General features: G+C 35.0%; 1 long non-coding RNA gene across 2 annotated transcripts; it reads left to right on the top strand.

Annotated features, from left to right (window-relative positions):
* The first annotated feature begins 1,362 nt into the window (after nucleotides 1-1,362).
* On the top strand, nucleotides 1,363-19,173 carry LOC113611145 (uncharacterized). 2 transcript variants are annotated; one of them, XR_003429360.1, is made up of 4 exons: nucleotides 1,363-1,409; nucleotides 5,425-5,651; nucleotides 9,783-9,838; nucleotides 18,980-19,173. It is a non-coding gene; the product is annotated as an uncharacterized LOC113611145 (long non-coding RNA). The 2 variants fall into 2 exon arrangements; XR_003429361.1 differs by lacking the exon at nucleotides 5,425-5,651 and having other exon boundaries at nucleotides 1,382-1,409.
* Nucleotides 19,174-20,730: the final 1,557 nt, after the last annotated feature.

Genomic DNA, 20,730 nt, shown 5'->3' with positions numbered 1-20,730 from the left:
ATCATAATTTTAATTTGTCATCAGTGTAAATCACAACTGTATTACTCAATTAATTTTCATAAAGCATGCCCACAAAGTCAGTAACCCCAAAGATTCATTTGTTACCCAGTCAGTGACCACTATTCTGACTCTAACAGCAAAACTTAGTTCTATATTCGGAGAATACAGAGAGGAATATAATTATGTTCTAGTTAACTATTATCCCAGATTTGTCAAATATCGATATTTTTCCTTACTGAAATACTTTAAAATATTTTAAAGTTTATCTTTTCAATTTTTATATAGTAACTCACTTTTTGCTATCTAGTTCTATGAGTTTTGATATATTCATAGAACCTTATCCATAGTGAAGATACAGAACATTTCCATCACCCCCAAAATTCCCTCAGTTTGCTTTTTCTTTGTACACAACACTTTCTCTCAACCTTAACCCCTAAAAACAACTGATCTATCCTGCTTCCTTAATATTTGCCTTTTCTAGAATGTTAAATTAATAAAATTGCACAGTATGTACCCTTTTGAACCAGGCTTTTTCTATTTGCATAATACATCCATGTGGAAGCATGTATTAGTAGTTGATTTTTATTGATGAATAGCATTTCACTGTATAGATGTAAAGCAGCTTGTTTACCCATTCACCAACTGTAGGACATTTAAGTTTTTTCTAGATTTTGGAGATTATGAGTAAAGTTCCTATTAATATTCATATAAAATATGGGCAAATATAAGTTTTCATTACTCTTGAGCATGGATCACTGGGTTATATGATAAACGTATACTTAATGTTATTTTAGAAACTGCTGAAATGTTTTCTAAAGAGACTGTACCATTTTGCGTTCCCACAGCAAAGGATAAGAGTTCAGTTGCTCTGCATCCTTGCCAACACATTATTATTTGTTTTCAATTTTAGATATTTTAATAGATGTGTAATGGTATCTTCTGTTTTCAATTTGCTTTTAATTAATAGCCAATGATGTTGAGCATCTTGTCATGTGCTTAATATACTGATAAAGTATTCTTTTACTCCAAGTTTGATGAGTATATTTTTTTCTTCTCATGAATGGATGCTGTATTTTTTCACATGCTTTCTCTGAATCTGTTGAGATGATTATGTGGTTTTTTTCTGTTTTAGTACATTCACATAGTGAATTACATTGCTTGATTTTTTTTTAAAACATCTTTATTGGAGTATAATTGCTTTACAATGGTGTGTTAGTTTCTGCTTTATAACAAAGTGAATCAGTTATACATATACATATGTCCCTAAATCTCTTCCCTCTTGTGTCTCCCTCCCTCCCACCCTCCTTATCCCACCCTCCCTATCCCACCCCATTAGGTAGTCACAAACCACGGAGCTGATCTCCCTGTGCTATGCGGCTGCTTCACACTAGCTATCAATTTTACGTTTGGTAATGTATATATGTCCATGCCACTCTCTCACTTTATCCCAGCTTACCATTCCCCCTCCCCATATCCTGAAGTCCATTCTATAGTAGGTCTGTGTCTTTATTCCCGTTTTTCCCCTAGGTTCTTCATGACCATTTTTTTTTTAATTCCATAAACATGTGTAAGCATACAGTATTTGTTTTTCTCTTTCTGACTTACTTAACTCTGTATGACAGACTCTAGGTCCATCCACCTCACTACAAATAACTCAATTTCATTTCTTTTTATGGCTGAGTAATATTCCACTGTATATGTGTGCCACATCATCTTTATCCATTCATCTGTTGATGGACACTGACGTTGCTTCCATGTCCTGGCTATTGTAAATAGAGCTGCAATGAACATTTTGGTACATGACTCTTTTTGAATTATGGTTTTCTCAGGGTATATGCCCAGTAGTGGGATTGCTGGGTCATATGGTAGTTCTATTTTTAGTTGTTTAAGGAACCTCCATACTATTCTCCATAGTGGCTGTATCAACTTACATCCCTACCAACAGTGCAAGAGGGTTCCCTTTTCTCCACACCCTCTCCAGCATTTATTGTTTCTAGATTTTTTGATGATGGTCATTCTGACCAGTGTGAGATGATATCTCATTGTAGTTTTGATTTGCATTTCTCTAATGATTAATGATGTTGAGACTTCTTTCATGTGGTTGTTGGCAATCTGTATATCTTCTTTGGAGAAATGTCTATTTAGGTCTTCTGCCCATTTTTGGATTGGGTTGTTTGTTTATTTGATATTGAGCTACATGAGCTGCTTATAAATTTTGGAGATTAATCCTTTGTCAGTTGCTTCATTTGAAAATATTTTCTCCCATTCTGAGGGTTGTCTTTTGGTCTTGTTTATGTTTTCCTTTGCTGTGCAAAAGCTTTGAAGTTTCATTAGGTCCCATTTGTTTATTTTTGTTTTTATTTCCATTTCTCTAGGAGACGGGTCCAAAAGGATCTTGCTGTGATTTATGTCATAGAGTGTCATGCCTATATTTTCCTCTAAGAGTTTGATAGTGTCTGGACTTACATTTAGGTCTTTAATCCATTTTGAGTTTATTTTTGTGTATGGTGTTAGAGAGTGTTCTAATTTCATTCTTTTACATGTAGCTGTACAGTTTTCCCAGCACAATTTATTGAAGAGGCTGTCTTTTCTCCACTGTATATTCCTGCCTCCTTTATCATATATAAGGTGATTATATGCATGTGGGTTTATCTCTCAGCTTTCTATCCTGTTCCATTGATCTATATTTCTGTTTTTGTGCCAGTACCATACTGTCTTGATTACTGTAGCTTTATAGTATAGTCTGAAGTCAGGAAGCCCGAGTCCTCCAGCTCCATTTTTCTTTCTCAAGATTGCTTTGGCTATTCGAGGTCTTTTGTGTTTCCACACAAATTGTGAATTTTTTTGCTCTCATTCTGTGAAAAATACCAGTGGTAGTTTGATAGGGATTGCATTGAGTATGTAGATTGCTTTGGGTAGTAGAGTCATTTTCACAATGTTGATTCTTCCAATCCAAGAACATGGTATATCTCTCCATCTATTTGTATCATCTTTAATTTCTTTCATCAGTGTCTTATAATTTTCTGCATACAGATATTTTTATTTTGTCTCCTTAGGTAGGTTTATTCCTAGATATTTTATTCTTTTTGTTGCATTGGTAAATGGTAGTGTTTTCTTAATTTCACTTTCAGATTTTTCTTCATTAGTGTATAGGAATGTAAGAGAGTACTGTGCATTATTTTGTATCCTGCTACTTTACCAAATTCATTGATTAGCTCTAGTAGTTTTCTGGTGGCATCTTTGGGATTCTCTATGTATAGTTTCATGTCTCTGCAAACAGTGACAGCTTTACTTCTTCTTTTCCGATTTGGATTTCTTTTTCTTCTCTGATCATTGCTTGATTTGTGAATGTTGAAACAATTTCACATATTGGCATTAATTCTACTTGTTTGTGATATTGTATTGTGTATTTTTGCTGGATATGATTTTTTAGATTTTATTTGGATTTTTTCATATGTATTCATGAAGGATATTTATCTTCATTGTCATTTAATTGCAGTGTCTTTTTGGTTTTGGTATCAGGAAGATGTTGCTCTCATTAAAGAAATTGAGAAGTTTCTCTTCCGTTTTATTATTTTCTAGAAGATATTGGGTATAATTGACATTAACTCTTCCCTAAATATTTGGTGGAAGTCACCAGTGAAACCATCTGAGCCTGGGAGTTACATTGTTGGGTGATTATTAGATATGAGTTTGTTTTCAAAATCTATTTTGGAAGTTTGTGTCTTTCAACAAATTGATCAATTTCTTCTAAGTTGTTGCCTTTATGAGCATAAATTGTTCGTTAGTGTTCGCTTACTATCCTGCTAATATCTGTAGTGACTGTAGTGATATCCCTTCTTTCATTCTTAATATTGATAATTTGCATATTCTATTTCTTTTGGTCAGTCTGATAAAAGATTTTTCAATTCTGTTGCTCTTTTCAATAAACACCTTTTGATTGCATTGGTTTCCTCTATCACTTTTGTGTTTTTAATTTTACTTACATTTGTTCTTATCTTTATTATTTCCTCCTTTTGCTTGCTTGGATTTATTTTGCTCTCCTCTTTCTAGTTCATTAAGATAGAAAGAGATTTATTTACTTGAGAATTTGTAAAGTAAGCATTTATTCCTATACATTTCCTTTAAAAATTGCTTTAGCTACATCTCACAAATTTTCATATGTTGTACTCTTACTTTTCTTCAGTTTAAAATATTTTCTAATTTCCCTTAAGACTTCCTCTGAATAATTTATTTAGAAGTGTGGTGTTTAATTTCCAAATATATGTGGATTTTCCAGAGGCCTTTCTGTCACTGATTTCCACTTCAATGACATTATCACTTAAGACACATTTTGTATGATTTCAATTCTTTAAGGTATTAAAAAATTTTTTATGGCCCAGAATATGGTTTGCCTTTGTTCCATGTGTCCTGTACTCTGGACAGAAAGAGGGTTTTCTCTCCTGTTTTATGTTGACTGTGCTAGCTGCACAGTTTCTCTACTTGGACAGAGAAATAATAATGTATTTCTGATGTTTTGACATCTGGGGCCTTGCTGACCATGGAGAGGCTGCTAGTCAACTTTTAGAGATAATAGACAATTCTCGTGCTGGAGCCCACACCCTCTCTCTTCCCACCTCTCCTATTAGGCTCTTATACTCTGGGCCACTATTCTCCTGCTTTAATCACTCCTGAACCAGTTACTAGACAACTAAAGGCAGCTCTTCCACCCCACAACCTGCTGGAATTATTCAACCTAGTCCATCCTAGGCCTGGTTAGGTTGTCTTACCTGTTTCTTCTCACAGAAACCACCACAAATGCTCTTGTCCATGTTTCTCTCTGTCTATCTCTGCTTTCTGACCAATCCTGGTGCTTCATCATGTGGCCTCTGAATGGTGCCACATGCTTCCTCCTTTTTGGAACTGTGAGTAACAAACTATCCTTTCAATGGCAGCTGCCTTCTGTTCTGTTGGCCTCACTAGAGCTGAATAATTATAAAACCTATATTTTAAAATATTGGGTCATCCTCAGGCTAAAAATGGGAAAAAATATCAGGAAACTCTTCCTTGCACTGACAGTTCTTCAGTTTTTTACTGCCCTCCCCGGATGTGTTTTTATTTATTCTGCTATTATTCACTTTTTAGAGCCCTCAGGTAGTTGCTCTTTGTATTCTATCCAGAGATTTTAGTCATAAGCAGTGGGGAAGATAAGCTGAAGTGGGTTTATTCTACCTTGTCAGGTAAAAGAAATCACATAGCTTAGTTTTATTTGTTTTTGAAATGTCTATAAAAGGAAACACACAGCACGTACTCTTTCTTTTGAAATTTCTTTCACCAAACATCATGTTTGTGAGATTCATTTATGTGTTCCATATATCAATGATTTATTCACTCTTATTGCAGTAGAATTCTATCATATAAACATATCACAATTTATTTTTCCAGGATATTTACCAGAAATGAAAATCTCTACAAGTCTCAGATTGAAGATTAACAATAAGCCATAAGCAGGATAAATAAAACATTTCCTCCTAGTCATAATTGTAACTGAAACTTCTGAATATCAAAGAAAAAGAGAAAATATTGAAATTAATCAGAGTCAAAAGACAGCTATTTACAAGATAACACCAATGATACTTCTTATCTGCAACTATAAATGGCAGGAGACAAAGGTGGGGTGTCCTCAAAGGGTTGAAGGAAAACCTTTATTGATCTGAATTCTATCTGGGCTAAACTTTCATCTAAGAGAGAAATAAGAAGAAAGATACTTTAAGGCAAACAAATGCTGAAGCTGTTTACCATTCACAGACCTTTGCCAAAAGAATGACTACTAGATATACTTCAGGAAGAAGGAAATTAAATTCCATGAAATAATGGTGGAGGGGGGGAAATGTTAAACATATTCAGTCATCCTTGACTGAATAAAGATAAAAGCAATGGTGATTTACTTGGAAGGGTTTAGTTATCTGCTGAACAAAAATAGTAGATAATATGGGTTAGTGTTCTACATTTATTTTAATTATTTGAGCAGTAGAAAGATATCAAGTTTAGATTTGTCAAGGATGTATTATAAAGTTTTAAAACTAACCACTAAAAGAATGGAAATAGAACCAATATCATCCAAAAAAAAAAAAACAAAACAGAATGGAAGAAAGAAAACTGAATTAAACCAATGGAAGGAAGGTATGCAAAATAAAAGGTAAAAAAAATGCTTAATTGAAAACACTACATGTTAAAAAGTAAGTCTAAATATATTCACAATGAAGTCAAACAAATTATACTCTTCTATATATCTAGAGAGAGAGTGCCTTTTAAAGAAAAGCTAGCTGTAAGTTGCTTACAAGTGTTTGGCTACAGTGCTCCATGTTGATGCTGGATAAAATACTGGATAGTCTTAATGAATATAACCAGTTTTTTGAACCATAGGGTATTACCATGAAAGGTTTTTCCCCAATATTATTTTTAATCAAGCTCTGTTGATACTTTTTTCCCTGCTCCTTAACAACATCCTAATTCTATATAGAATATACCCAATTAGATGCATTTATTAAATGTCTAGCCCAGTATGGTTTAAAACCTCTATCTAATATCCAACTTAACTTCATCCCCCTCCAACTCAAGATGGGGGCGCTCTATTCTCCTTTGGTCCTGTCCAGCAGTCTAGGCCTTCTCCCAGTGAGGTCCACTTGTCCAGAGATTGCCTTGGTGTTGTTATAATTTCTGTTTTCTCCTTTTACTTTGGACTCCTTTTACCTATGGGAGCCTTTTCACGGAGCTTAGGGGTCACTGAGGACCTCTTCTGAAGTGGAGCTTTCCATTTTTTACTCTACTGTTTTCATTACCAATCTATTTTTATTGGCTGTTGTAGCAAAACTTATGACTTCAAGCATCTCCAGGCAAGAAGTATGTCCTAAAATTACAGGAGACATGTAAAACTCCTCCAAGAACTCTCCCATAATGCTTTACTCTGCTCAGTGGCGTACTCACATGAGCTTTCATCTAGCATGCAGCTGGTTAGTAAAATGCTTCTCCCATTCTTGAGATACCCCCATTTCTCAGAGTGGTTATCTTAAACAGCTCAGCTTCGAGGGTATTACATTAGATATGTCTCTTGGCCCAGGGTGTATTACTCATATGTTCACTTATTTCATTGTTCCCTGTGCCTGCTGTGCTCCCTGTGCAAGGTGCTTGTTGCTTTAGATGTGAAGATGAGTGAGCCATGGTCTTTTCCTTCAAGTAGCTTGTCCTCTAGCAAATATCCTAGAAAAACTAGTTTGTGGGTTAAATCTGTGAGTAGATATTTCACAAAGACCACAGTACCTTTGAAATATGTCTAGTTTGCTTAGTGTTCAGATCTTTTCATTTTTCTCAACTTAAATTGACAACTTAAGTTAATGAGAAATGAAAACCTACTAAGCTACTGGACAGGACACTGGATTATATGTGAGTTGTTTTCTAATCCAGTAATACATTGGGCTGTATTCCTTAAGTCAGTCTAGGCAATATTATGGTAGCAAACTCCAAAATTGTAATGGCTTTTCTGAACAAAAAGGTTATTTGTTGTACAGGAAAATGTTGGTTGGCATCATCAACACTCAAGATACACTACCCTCCATGTGGTTATTCAGCAGTCTAGACTTCTGTGATCTTGTTACTGTATCATCTCAACATGAAACCTCCACAATGACTGAGGCAAGGGAGGAGTAGAGTTGAAGAATTACTGTATCAGGGATTCCCTGTTTGAGGATTGTGGAATAGGGAACTTTCAAAGGAATGAGTCCTTACATATTTATGGAAAGATATGGGAGGAGCTGGAGAAGTAAGTGTCTGAAAAATAGACTTGGAAAATCAGAGGGAAAAAAACCCCAAATAGTCCACGTTATGCATTGGCATGTGTGGACAAGTTGGAGTTTTCAACTGAATGTTGCAAGCCAGGGGTATCTAGTTCCCAGAGTATGGCTGCAAAGAGTTGCTGGTGGAGAAGAATGCAGGATCCTGCTGCCTCTGTACCTGGTGGTGGACCTGGGTTTGCCATCACTCTCAGCAGTCAGGAAGAAGAGATGGACATGGTGGGTGAAGAGTAAGGGCAAGCTGGAAGCTACTGGCCCTTCTTCATCAATCTTTTACCACTTAATCACAAAGACCCTTAAATGACAATTCACTTCTGGCTTCTAAACCTTTGTGTGAATTTCTCTTTGGGCCAACTCTAACTCAGAATCATACAGGGATGGGAATTCTTCAAAACATAGTTTCAGCTTAGTTAAATGAACATAGTCAACACAAGCCATTATTCTCTCTCTCTCTCTTTTTTCCCTTAGGTCTAAGTATTATTAAAGCAGTTTCCAGCCCTGAGCTTTACTAATTGCAACATTCAGCAGCCTTTGGAGTCTAGTTCCAACTATATTTTCTTTGGTGGGTAGAGAGAAGGCAAGAGAAATTATAAAATGGAAGAATACAGAAATCTTGCAAATTAGAAAACTAATAGAGCATTTCTGTACAAAATCTTGTGGCACATTTGATGGTATGTGGAGTGGAACTATGAACATTTAGGGAAAGTATATTTTTACTGCATCTTAGAAATGTAAAAGTTAGCCATTTTATAATGATGGTATGAGTCATTCTGGACATTATGAAGACTGCAATATATTTGCCAATGCATGATTCTTCCATTTACGACTGTTATGCAATAGCAATAACAGGCAGTCAACACAAAGGGATTGCAATTATTCACCTTCCAGATGAAAGGAAGAAAGAATTAAAGTTCTCTTTTTATTAAAAAATATAAATGAAAAAAGACTATAATCAAGGCAAAGAAAACTTTCACAAATCTGTTGAGCTAGCCCAAATTTATATAACAGCAAATTAGTATAGGACCTTATCCAATTGAAATTAAAATTAAACATAATTACAACATAACTTGGATGTTTCTCCTGAGAATTACTCTTTTGATATATAAAAATACTAAAGATAAGGCAACATAAATGGAGAGTTTTTGCTGAATTTTTTCAAATCCCCTCAGATCTAGGTGAGTAGATCAACATTAGCGAGGTGATCTTTGAGAAATTTTCTAGGAGACCTGGACTGGAAGTCAGAGGTTTTTGAACTTAGTCCTGACTCTGACCAGCTGCGTGATCTTGAATAAGTCTCTTAACCTCTCTGAAGATTGGTTTTCTCACCAGCAAAATTAGCTATTTTGATAATATATCTTCTAAAGAAGTATGTCCAATGGAGATATGTGAGACACATATGCTATTTTAAATTTTCTAGTAGTTGCATTTAAAAATGTAAAAAGATGAACTAAATTAATAATATATTTTATTTAACCCTATATATCCAAAATAACATCATTTCAACATATAATCAACACACAAAATTAGTGATAGTATATTTTACATTTTTTGCTCTGCAATCTGGTGTGTATATTACACTTACAGTGCAACTAATTTTGGAAGCTAAATTTCATTGGAAAAACTTGATCTGTATTTAGATAAAACATAAGTATAGCTGAAAAAGTAGATTCATATGCTGAAGTTGTTCCAAACATACTTAAATTTTTCTAATAACTAAAGCAACTGTCAGTTTTAAAATTTCAATTCAATTCAATTCCATTACAACTTAAATTAAAAACCCATTTCCTCAGTTACATTAGCCACATTTCAACTACTCAGTGTCCTTATGGAGCTTCCGACTACTCTATTGGACAGTGTAGTTCTAAAATCTCTGCTACCTCTCCTTTTACCTCTGTGAAGCTCTTCCGGAATGCTTTAAAAAAAAAATTGACTGGATTCTCTCTGTAATTTCAGGAATGTACTGAATATGAAGGGAGACATAATTCCTTGTGCCACCTTCCTCCACCGAGGTACTGTTTCTTATGGATAAAGTTCATAAATTCTCTTGTTTTTCTTGCCTGCTGATGGAAACATTTTCACTTTGGTGAGCTTTGTGAAAATTATTAAATAAGGAAAAACAAACAGAAAAACCCTTTCCATTCTGTCTTTGACAGATACTTTAAGGAATAGTTACTTCTCTTACTACTTTAGTATGAAATTTATTAAATGCATACAAATATATTCATGGTGGTGTTGCATGAAAAGGCAAAGGAGAAACATAAATATCTACCAATCAGAGAAAAGATATGTAAAATGCAGTATCTACATGCATTGCATTATCATACATAAGTCAAAAGCAATCAATTCAATTTCCATAAATTAATTAGGATCCAATGGTATGTGCAGAAACATGAAATCATATGAAAGACTTAGGAGGAAGAATTAAAAGCAGGATACAATTTTAAAATGCATATGCCAAACAATATTGTGGGTTGTTTAAAGAAACACACACACACACACATACACACATACTTATATAGACAATAGTTTGGAATAATTCGATGCAGGAAAATGGCTGCTTACAGGAAAAGTGGCTGGATTGGACTGAGGATTGGGAACACAAACAACATGCCTACAAAGCAAAAAAATATGAGATTGTGCTACATAACAAGAAAGAGGATCATATCAGTATCTTTCTAATTCTGTGCATTTATCATCTTTATATAATTTAAAATATATGAAGGGCTTGGCTAGCTCAGTTGGTAGAGCACAAGACTCAAAATATATGACAAAAGCCCTATAATGGGAATGTTATATATTTGAAATCCCTCAGGAGTTTATACTCTAGCTAGGGAGAGACACACGTACACAAAAAGTTACGATTCTGTGTGCTAATTGAAAACTATGACATAGTTTACAAATGTCTCTTTAATGGAGCTTTGGAAAAAATAGAAGATAAATATATTATATATAAAGTGTATAATATATAATATGTATATAATATATATTATATACATATTATATATTTATATAAATCTTTTTCTAATATTTTAAATAACACATTTAGCTAGCATAATGACCATATTATTGTCCTACACATAATTATTAATAACAAGAAAAAATGAGAGGGAGAAATCCAACATTTTGTGAAGCTCTATTATGTGCCAGCCAGACTGTGTACTAGATATTTTATGGACTAGTATCATATTTATCATGTTTTTCTTTTCAGTGACCTCATAATAATAAGGCAAACATTATTATTCCCATTTTGTGCATGAAAAAGCTAGAGCCTGGGGAGGTTGAGAAATGTGCTCAGTGTCATCAGCCTGTTTGGGAGCCATGACAATACATAAGTGTCACTCTGGAACCTGTGTCTTCCCAGACGCACTACAATAACTCCACAATAAAATTAATGTCTCTGCTTCTGAACAAGAAATGATAGGAAGTCCATTCCTTTTAACAGCAGTTAAATATGGTATAGAAAGTTCTGATCAAAGGAAAATTAAGACTACCATAGAATCACTGTCCTTTTCTCCAACCCAAAACGTTTCAAGGATGCTTCCTTAATTCTCAGCACACCTGTCCCTTCCTCCACTTCAGCCTCAAGGTCAGTCACTTCATTAGTCCAGTCCTTGGTCCCTTTCTGCCTTGATTATTGATTTATCTTTCTCATTGATTTCCCTCCTTAAAATGGCCACCCCCCCTTTATTCATGTTTAAAAATGCTGCTAGAGTGATCCACGTGAAATGCATAAAGCACCACATCCTTCCTCTGCTTAAATCATCTCAGAGGTTTTCCTTCAGAACAAAATTCAAGCTATGTAGATTAAAAGAAAGGCTCCTCAACACATAAATTTCCTTCTACTTCTATTTTCTCTCCTGAGAATCGTTATTTTGATCTTTTCTGTCTCATAATTCAACTTTTGCTCTTCAAGGTATATTTGAGTAACACCTCTCCAGGAAACCTCCTCTGCCCTGACCCAGTAGGACAGATGGTGAGTCCTTTTCCTCTGTGCTTTCCATCCTTTTGCACATGATTTTATCACACTGTGTTGTAATTGTTTTATTCACTGGTACATCTCTCCCATTGTCTAAATTTTTATGTTTTTCATTGTCATTCTCAGAAATTAGCACAGTGCCTGATTAAGGGCTCAGTAAATGTTTCTTGAATGGTGAAATTAATTTAATGGAATGTAATCTAAATATAAACTGAGGTTCCCCCCACCTGTATTTGTCAAGGTTCTTTCTCTCAGATCCATCACCCTCATTACCTTTCCTCCCAACATACATGTGGCTTCAGGAAGAGAAGGGAGTTGTTTTTCATCATATGACTCTTACTTTCTCCTGCTCTCCTTTGCTCGGTCTTTTATAGGATTGTGATGGTGGTTTGCAGGGCAGGGGTAGGAAAGAGAGATTGGGATTCTGGTTGGTGATGTCAGTGCTATTTGTGTTGTCTGTTCAGAATTCCTAACGAAAGAGCAACCCTTAGTTATTTTTATAATATAGAATGCTTAACATATCGTTTTCTTCAACTGGGTGCAGTGGGGTGGAATTTTCCCCACTGCACCCAGTTGAAGAAAACGATACCATTTCTATATGCTATTATGCTGCAGTCCTATATACAGCTATAGTCTCTGTTCTCAAATGGGAGCTTACCCACTTTGCTTGAAGTACCATTCCCAGGGATTGTGGTTTCTAAATTTGTTCTCCAATACCGGGGTCTACCCAGGATTATCCTTGCCTCCTAATCTGCACAAGATTTTTTGATATGCTACAAACTATAAACCAAATGGAACTTTAACATTCTCAATACACTGTAATAAAATATTATAGGATGAGTAAAGAGTAGAGGCAGAACTAGTTATACACTAGAACAAGTTAAGAAACTCAGGTAGAGGTTACAGTTTTCATTTATCCCACTAGTTATTTCTACCACTAGGTATGCTGGTTTATTTATGACTTCCTTCATTACAGTACTCAGTCATTTTCCCTTAGCTTTAGGCTAGGATCTTGATTGATTAAGGTTCTTTGTCTTGTGAGGGGATCCAATTTTTCATTCCCGAGGAATTTATGCCCTTAGTGCTTCTTTTTGAATAAAATTACAACTGTCTTAAGTAAAATTTTTCACTAATCAAAACCATGGAAGAGGTGTGCAGGGGACTCAAGTTTCCCCCTTATGCTTTCCTGCTCTATCCTTGAAGGTCAGGTTTAATTGCCTCAGCCAGTACAATTTATGCCAGTTCTCTTAATCATACATTGGACATGGCCAGATTTCAATTCAGTGAAACCAAAACAAAATAATTTATCTTGTAGGAATGGTTCTTCCCTTGGCTTCTTAAATCTCCATAATAAAAGAAACAACCTCAACATAATAAATGCCATATATAAAAATTCTATAGCTAACATACTTAAAGGGGAAATACTAAAAGATTTTCTCTAAGGTCAAGAATAAAACAAGGATGCCCACTTTCACCATTTCTGTTCAAAATGTACTGGAAGTCCTACCCAAAGCAATCAGGCAAGAAAAAATATAAACTAAAAGGCATTCAAATTGGAAAGAAAGAAGTGAAATTTCTTATCTGTTCACAGATAAGAAATCTTATATGTAGAAAATCCTGAAGATTCCACACACACACCAAAAACATTACAACTGTTAAACAAATTCAACAAAGTGGCAGAATACAAAATCAACATGAAAAAAATCAGTTGAATTTCTATACACTAGCAGTGAATAATCAGAAAAGAAAATTAAGAAAATAATTCCATTTACAATAGCATAAAAAAGGATAAAATACTTAGGAATAAACTAAACCAAGGAGGCAAAAAATTTGTACACTGAAAACTAGAAAATATTGCTGAAAGAAATTAAAGAAGACAACAATAAACAGAAAGACATTTTGTGTTCATGGAGTGAAAGAAATAATATTAAGATGACAATAGTACTCAAAGCAATCTTCAGATTCAATGTAATCCCTATCAAACTACTAAGAATGTTTTTGCAGAAACAAAAATATCCATCTTAAAATTCTATGGAAGCTTAAGGAACCCCAAAGGGCAAAGACAGTCTTGAAAAAAGGGAACTAATTTGAAGATTTCACACCACCTGATTTTGAAAGTTACTACAAAACTACAGTAATTAAAGCAGTGTGGTACTGGCATAAAGGCAGAAATATAGACCAATGGAGTAGAATGAAGAACCCAGATATAAACCCTCACACATATGGTCAAATGACCTTTGATAAGGATATCAAAACCATTCAATAGGGAAAGGACAACCTCTTCTTCAACAAATGTTGTAGGGAAAGCTGGCTATTCACATGAAAAAAAAAAAAACAGAGTTGGATCCTTTCCTTATACTGTATTGAAAGTCAACTGAAAATGGATCAAAGGCCTAAATATAAGAGTTAAAACTATAAAACCCTCTGAAGAAAACATAAGGCAAATCTTCATGATCTTGGATTTGGCAATGATTCCCTGGATTAATGACAGAAGCACAGGCAACAAAAGAAAAATATAGGTAAATTAGGCTACATCAAAAAGGACATTATCAACAGAGTGAAAAAGCAAACCACAGAATGAGAGAAAATATTTGCAAATCATATGTCTGATAAGGGATTGATATCTAGAATATATAAAGAGCTCTTAGGTCTCAACATTTCTCCAAGGAAAATATATAAATGGCCAATATGCACATGAACAAACTTAACATCGCTAATCGTTAGGGAAATATAAATTAGAACCAAAATGAAATATAATTTTATACCATTAAGGTCACTATTATTAAAAAGAAAACAACAAACCCAAAACAGAAATAGCAATTGTAGGAGAGGATGTAGGTTAGGAAAAATTGGACCTTTGTACACTCATGGTGGGAACGTAAAATGGTGCAGCTGCTGTGGAAAACAGTGTGGTGGTTCCTCAAACTTTTAAAAATAGAATTGCCAAATGATGCAGCAATTCTGCTTCTGGGTATAAACCCAAAATAAATGAAAGCAGACCCTCAAAGAGATGTTTTCATAGCAGCATTATTCTAGGTAACCAAAAGGTAGAAGCAACCCACATGTTCATCGACAGATGAATGGATAAACAAAATACGGTATATACATACTATGAAATACTATTGTCTTAAAAAGAAAGAAAATTCTGACCCATGGTACAACGTGAACGAAACTTGAAGAATGGACAAATCCTATATGATTCTACTTTTATGAGGTACCTAGAATAGTCAAATTCATAGAAACAGAAAGTAGAACGGTGATTGCCAGAGACTGAGGGGAAGAGAAAGTGAGGAGTTATTGTTTAATGGGCATAGAGTTTCAGCTTAGGAAAATAAAGCCCCAGAGAGGGATGGTGGTGACAGTTACACAATGTAAATGTATTCATGTCACTGAACTGTATGCTTAAAAATGGCTAAAATGCTGAATTTTATGCTATGTATATTTTACTACAATAAAAAATAAAACAAAATGACTTCTGTAACAGAAGAGTTCAGAGTCTTAGAGATATGAAACAATTAAGTGTAACTATGAACATATTATAGATTGATGGATTCTAACTAATAGTAGTAGACACTATATCCTGCAATTGAGCACCCAGTTCTGAAGAATTTTGACTTTCAGTATTCTGCAGCTTGGTCTTCAATTATTATTTTCCTCGTTATCTAAAGTTAGTGTTTTTAGATAATGGGGGAATAAAATAAGATCAGGGAATCCCACTGACACTTTCTCATTGCTTTACTTCTTTCAATGTGAAATTTATGAGTGATAATATTAAGATGCATAAAGCTAATACTAAGACATGGTGGTTCTGTTGCAGAATTACAAATGGAGAATGTTAATTAAAATCAGATTCGTTAAAGGGTGTATGCTGGAAATGACAAATTGCTGCCCAGTCTTCATCTAAAGACTGCTTGAGTTAATCTGCTTTACACCAGCAACTGACACATCTGCTGAAGGCAGATGCCACCTTGGGAACCTGGAATTGGTGACTGCAGTTAACAAATTCAACACCCAGCCGAGGCAGCAGCCTGCATAGCTTATCTCTAAGCTTGGTGGAACATGTGTTGAAAATCCCTGAAAAAACAGACAGACCGCTGAAGTAGGAGTCATCAGTATTTCAAGCACGGCTCTGCTACTGGGACCATCAGGAAATCACTCACTCCCTCTGAGTTGAATTTCCTCTTCTGTAAATCAAGGTTGTTTTTGCCCATCCTTTTCATTTCTAAAAGCCCATGATCGACTACTGATCCACCCCCATATATTAGGAATCTTAAAGTGGTTCATGGAATAATAGTAGTGAGGCAACCAGGCTGATCCATAGATTTTTGTGGGACTAGGAATAAATCCATCCAAAATTTTAAACTTAAATGATGTACATTTCTCTTTAAGAGAAAGATACACTTGGTATATATATATATAGAAACATTTAACTATAAAACAAATGAATGCTGATGATGACTCTGCTTTGATTTAGGGGCTTGAATACATGTATAAAAGCAGGTTTTATTTACATTATTCTCTGTACTTGATTGTCTTATTACATATAAATAATGCTCTCTTCCTTTTTGATGCAATGATTGAACAGACCTCATAAAGGAGAATGAGAATTTATTCTTCCCTTTTGTCCAAATGGGTTCGAGGATGGTGATACATCTCTCTCCAGCTAATGCTCTCTTTGATCCTTTTCCATAAAAGACTTCCCACTACCTAATCATCTTCAGGGTCTCCTGATCGTGCAGTTTGGTCTTTCACTCAATGCCTTGCATTCAGTTCTCACTTTGGTACCTGCCCATATTTGTGGTCAAATCCCACCCATGCCCACATTCAAATAGCACTTTCAGGAAAGCCAGACTGGTTCACTCTATCTCCACGTGCCACAGTGGGGAGGTAGGAAGGATCTCTAAGCACTTTGTTTACTGGACCTTTCTTCTCTTTTTGGGGATGGCTACAGAACAAAAGCGTTTCTCTTTGTTCATTCTCTTTGTTTTAGGGGTACACTTTCTATAATACCACCAAAGTCTATATCAACAGCAGAAATAGTAGCACAATGAAAACTTTTTTTCTTTCTGTGCATATAATTCCAAATAATGGTGAATGACATCACTGGAATCATATCCAGCAAAATTTGCAATCATAAGACCTGACTTCAAGTGCATTGGCTTTGCTATTTATTAATTCCAAGCCCTTGGGGAAGTATTTAGCCTCTGTTAAATACCTTGATTCTGTGGCTTCCTTGGTGGGGTAGTGGTTAAGAATCTGCCTGCCAATGCAGGAGACACGGGTTCGGTCCCTGGCCTGGGAAGATCCCACATGCCGTGGAACAACTAAGCCCATGCGCGACAACTATTGCAGCCCACGCGCTGTGCTCCGCAATAAGAGAAGCCACTGCAATGAGAAGCCCGTGCACCGCAACGAGGACTCAACGCCGCCAAAAAAAAAAAAAAAAAAAAAAAAAAGACTTAGATTCCGTTTCTTCATCTTTTAATGGAGAATTAACTGATAATGACTAGAAAGAATCTATTAAAAATTTCTAGCATGGTGTCTGGACCTGGATAAGCATCCAACAGATATTAATGGAAATCATCCTCCTTTGAGCTTATATTTCACAAATTGTTTATCTTTTCCTTACAAAATTATTTTTTAACATCTTTATTAGAGTATAATTGCTTTACAATGTTGTGTTAGATTCTGCTGTATAACAAAGTGAATCAGCTATATGTATACATATATCCCCGTATCCCATCCCTCTTGTGTCTCCCTCTCACCCTCCCTATCCCACCCCTCTAGGTGGTCACAAACCACCAAACTGATCTGCCTGTGCTATGCAGCTGCTTCCCACTAGCTACTTTACATTTGGTAGTGCATATATGTCAATGCCACTCTCTCACTTCATCCCAGCTTACCTTTTCACCTCCCCGTGTCCTCAAGTCCATTCTCCACGTCTGTCTTTATTCCTGTCCTGCCCCTAGATTCATCAGAACCACTTTTTTTTTTTTTTTTAGATTCCACATATATGTGTTAGCAAACAGTATTTGTTTTTCTCTTTCTGACTTACTTCACTCTGTATGACAGACTCTAGGTCCATCTACCTCACTACAAATATTTCAAATTTGTTTCTTTTTACGGCTGAGTAATATTTCATTGTATATTTGTGTCACATCTTCTTTATCCATTCATCTGTCGATGGACACTTAGGTTGCTTCCATGTCCTGGCTATTGTAAATAGTGCTGCAATGAACATTGTGACAAAGTTATTTTAATAGATAGGCTGCTTCGAAGCCTGGTATTTATTATAGCTGCTGCATAGGTGGGTAAATTGTTCTTTGCAAAAACTTAAAATCCCACTTCTTATCATAGCCATTATTTTGTACAGCTAGTATGAAAATTTCCCAACAAATGACAATAACTAATTGTGGACCGCTCTTTGTGGATATTAACCTTTTTATTGTAAAAAAAATGTCTTGATTCTATTCTCTCCCTTTTTTTAATTCACTGCAGATTATGTCTGGAAGCTGAATTTCATTAAATTAATGTTTTCACCCATGGACCATCCAAAACAATCCATATACCAGGGCCACACCCTGGGAAATTCTGATTCAGTGCCAGCTGATGTTTAGTAATACATAATTTGGAAATACTCCAGAAGCTATTATGATGTACATTTCTGATTAATAAGAGCTGAATTAAATCAGTGCAGGAGAGCGTGGGCTATTACAAAGCTCAGCAGGTTTCTCAGTATCATTCTTGAGTTTTGGATTCTTGTGCATAGTTCCATAAAGATGAGAATAGAATTTTAATTGAGTTTATATTTCCATGGGAACAAGAAAACCAGTGCTCCTTCATGTTCCCAGTTATATCTATGAAAATGTATCCTATTGTTCACTCCAAACTGCTGCAATGCAGTGCACGCTACTGAAATGAATTTTCTGCTTTAAGTTACCCATAATAGAATACAACTTGCGGGTTTGTAATTGTATCTGTGCGAGGTTTTCCATCTCCTTGGATTATCCTCACAGACAAAGAATTTTAGAGCTGATGTCCAGCACTCTGATTTTGCAAATAAAGTAATTGAAACCTATAGTGAATAATGATTTTGCCTAAGGTAACACAGCTGGGTGAAGTTTTTATCTGTTTTGTGTATACCACATGTAATTAACTCCTATTTTTCTTGCAGGGTGGAGGAACAAATACATTTTATAAAAATCAGCAAAAAGGGAAATTGTCAAAGCACAACAGAACTGTCAGCAAACTTCAAAGAATCCAAGATATTTATTATACTCCACAGGTCATAATACTTTTCTGATTCCTTTCTTTTTCTACCAATCTTCTAATTAAAATAAAATCTACTGGCAATTTGTAAAGTGTAAAGCATAATGTAATACTGTTCTGTTTCTCTCTAGTCATAAAGAAGAACAACATCTTGTCAATCACCCTTCAATCACAACAGAGTAGTAGACAGAGAAACTTGGATTTTTTTATTATTTTGTTTCTAACCAGTATGTTAAATTTGTAAAACACACGTAAAATAATAATGGGATACTTGGCTTTAGAATCCAATTTATTTTTATATAGTTTTTCATAGACATTCTCACAAGATGCTTGTTGGAGAATGAGTTGTGAACAAAACAGATATAAGATGTTAATATCTTCTTTTCCTTTAGTTTTTTCCCTCTTTACGTAATATTGAGTATATTCAAAAAAAGTTTATACCTGCTACCTAGTATAAAAAATAATAAGACAAACACCCATGAAACCACTGCCAGCTTAAAAAGTAGAAAATTACCATTATCTTTGAAATTTCTTATTTGTCCTACACTTACTCTATTATCTCTCCACTGGAAATAACAAATATACTGAATTTGGGGTTTATCATTCCTTTGTTTTTTTAATAGTTCTATTGTATTCAAGCAGACCTTGAGATATTGTGGGTTCAGTTCCAGACAAACCACACTAAATGACCATTGCAATAAAGTGAGTTACATGAATTTTTTGGTTTCCCAGGGCATATAAAGGTTATGTATACACTAAGCTGTAGTCTATTAACTGTACAATAGCATTATGTCTAAAAATATACAAACCTTAATTTAAGAATACTTTATTGCCAGGAAATGCTAACCATTATCTGAGTCTTTAGTGAGTCATAATCTTTTTATTGGTGGAGGGTCTTGCCTTGATGATGATGGTTGCTGAGTGATCCGGGTGGTGTTGCTGAAGGTCAGGGTAGTTGTGACAATTTCTTAAAATAAGACAACAATGTTGTTATCTGTTAATGTTAATATTTTGACTTCTCATGAATCACGAATGTTCTTAATGGCGTCTAGAATAATGATCCTCTTCAGAAAGTTTTTAATTGACTTTGGCCAGATCCAACAGAGGACTCACTATCTATGGCAGTTATAGCCTTGCAAAATATATTTCTTAAATAATACGACTTGAAAATCAAAATTACTCCTTGGTCCATGGGCTGCAGAATGGAGGTTGTGTTAGCAGGCATGAAAACAATATTAATCTCACTGTTCATCTCCATCAGACCTCTTGGGTGACCAGGAGCATTGTCAACGAGCAGTACTGTTTTAAAAGGAATCTTTTTTTTTTTTTTTTCCTGAGCAATAGTTTTCAAGAGTGAGCTTAAAATATTCTGTAAACCATGTTGTAAACAGAAATACTATCATCCAGGCTTTGTTCCTCCATTTATAGAGCACAGGTAGAGTAAATTTAGCATAATTCTTAAGGGCTCTAGGATTTTTCATATATGGTAAATGAGCATTGGCTTCAACCTAAAGTCAGCAACCTCATTAGCCCCTAATAAGGGAGTCAGTGTGTTCTTTGACACTTTGAAGCCAAGCATTGACTTCTCCTCTTTAACTATGAAAGTTTTAGGTGACATCTATTTCCAATATAAGGCTGTTTAATCTACATTGAAAA

Source organism: Aethalodelphis obliquidens, unplaced genomic scaffold (assembly GCF_003676395.1).
Source record: "Aethalodelphis obliquidens isolate GAN/ISIS:26980383/991018 unplaced genomic scaffold, ASM367639v1 scaffold68, whole genome shotgun sequence".
In the NCBI taxonomy this organism is placed as follows: domain Eukaryota; kingdom Metazoa; phylum Chordata; class Mammalia; order Artiodactyla; family Delphinidae; genus Aethalodelphis; species Aethalodelphis obliquidens.
This window is presented reverse-complemented; position numbering and strand designations above follow the sequence as displayed.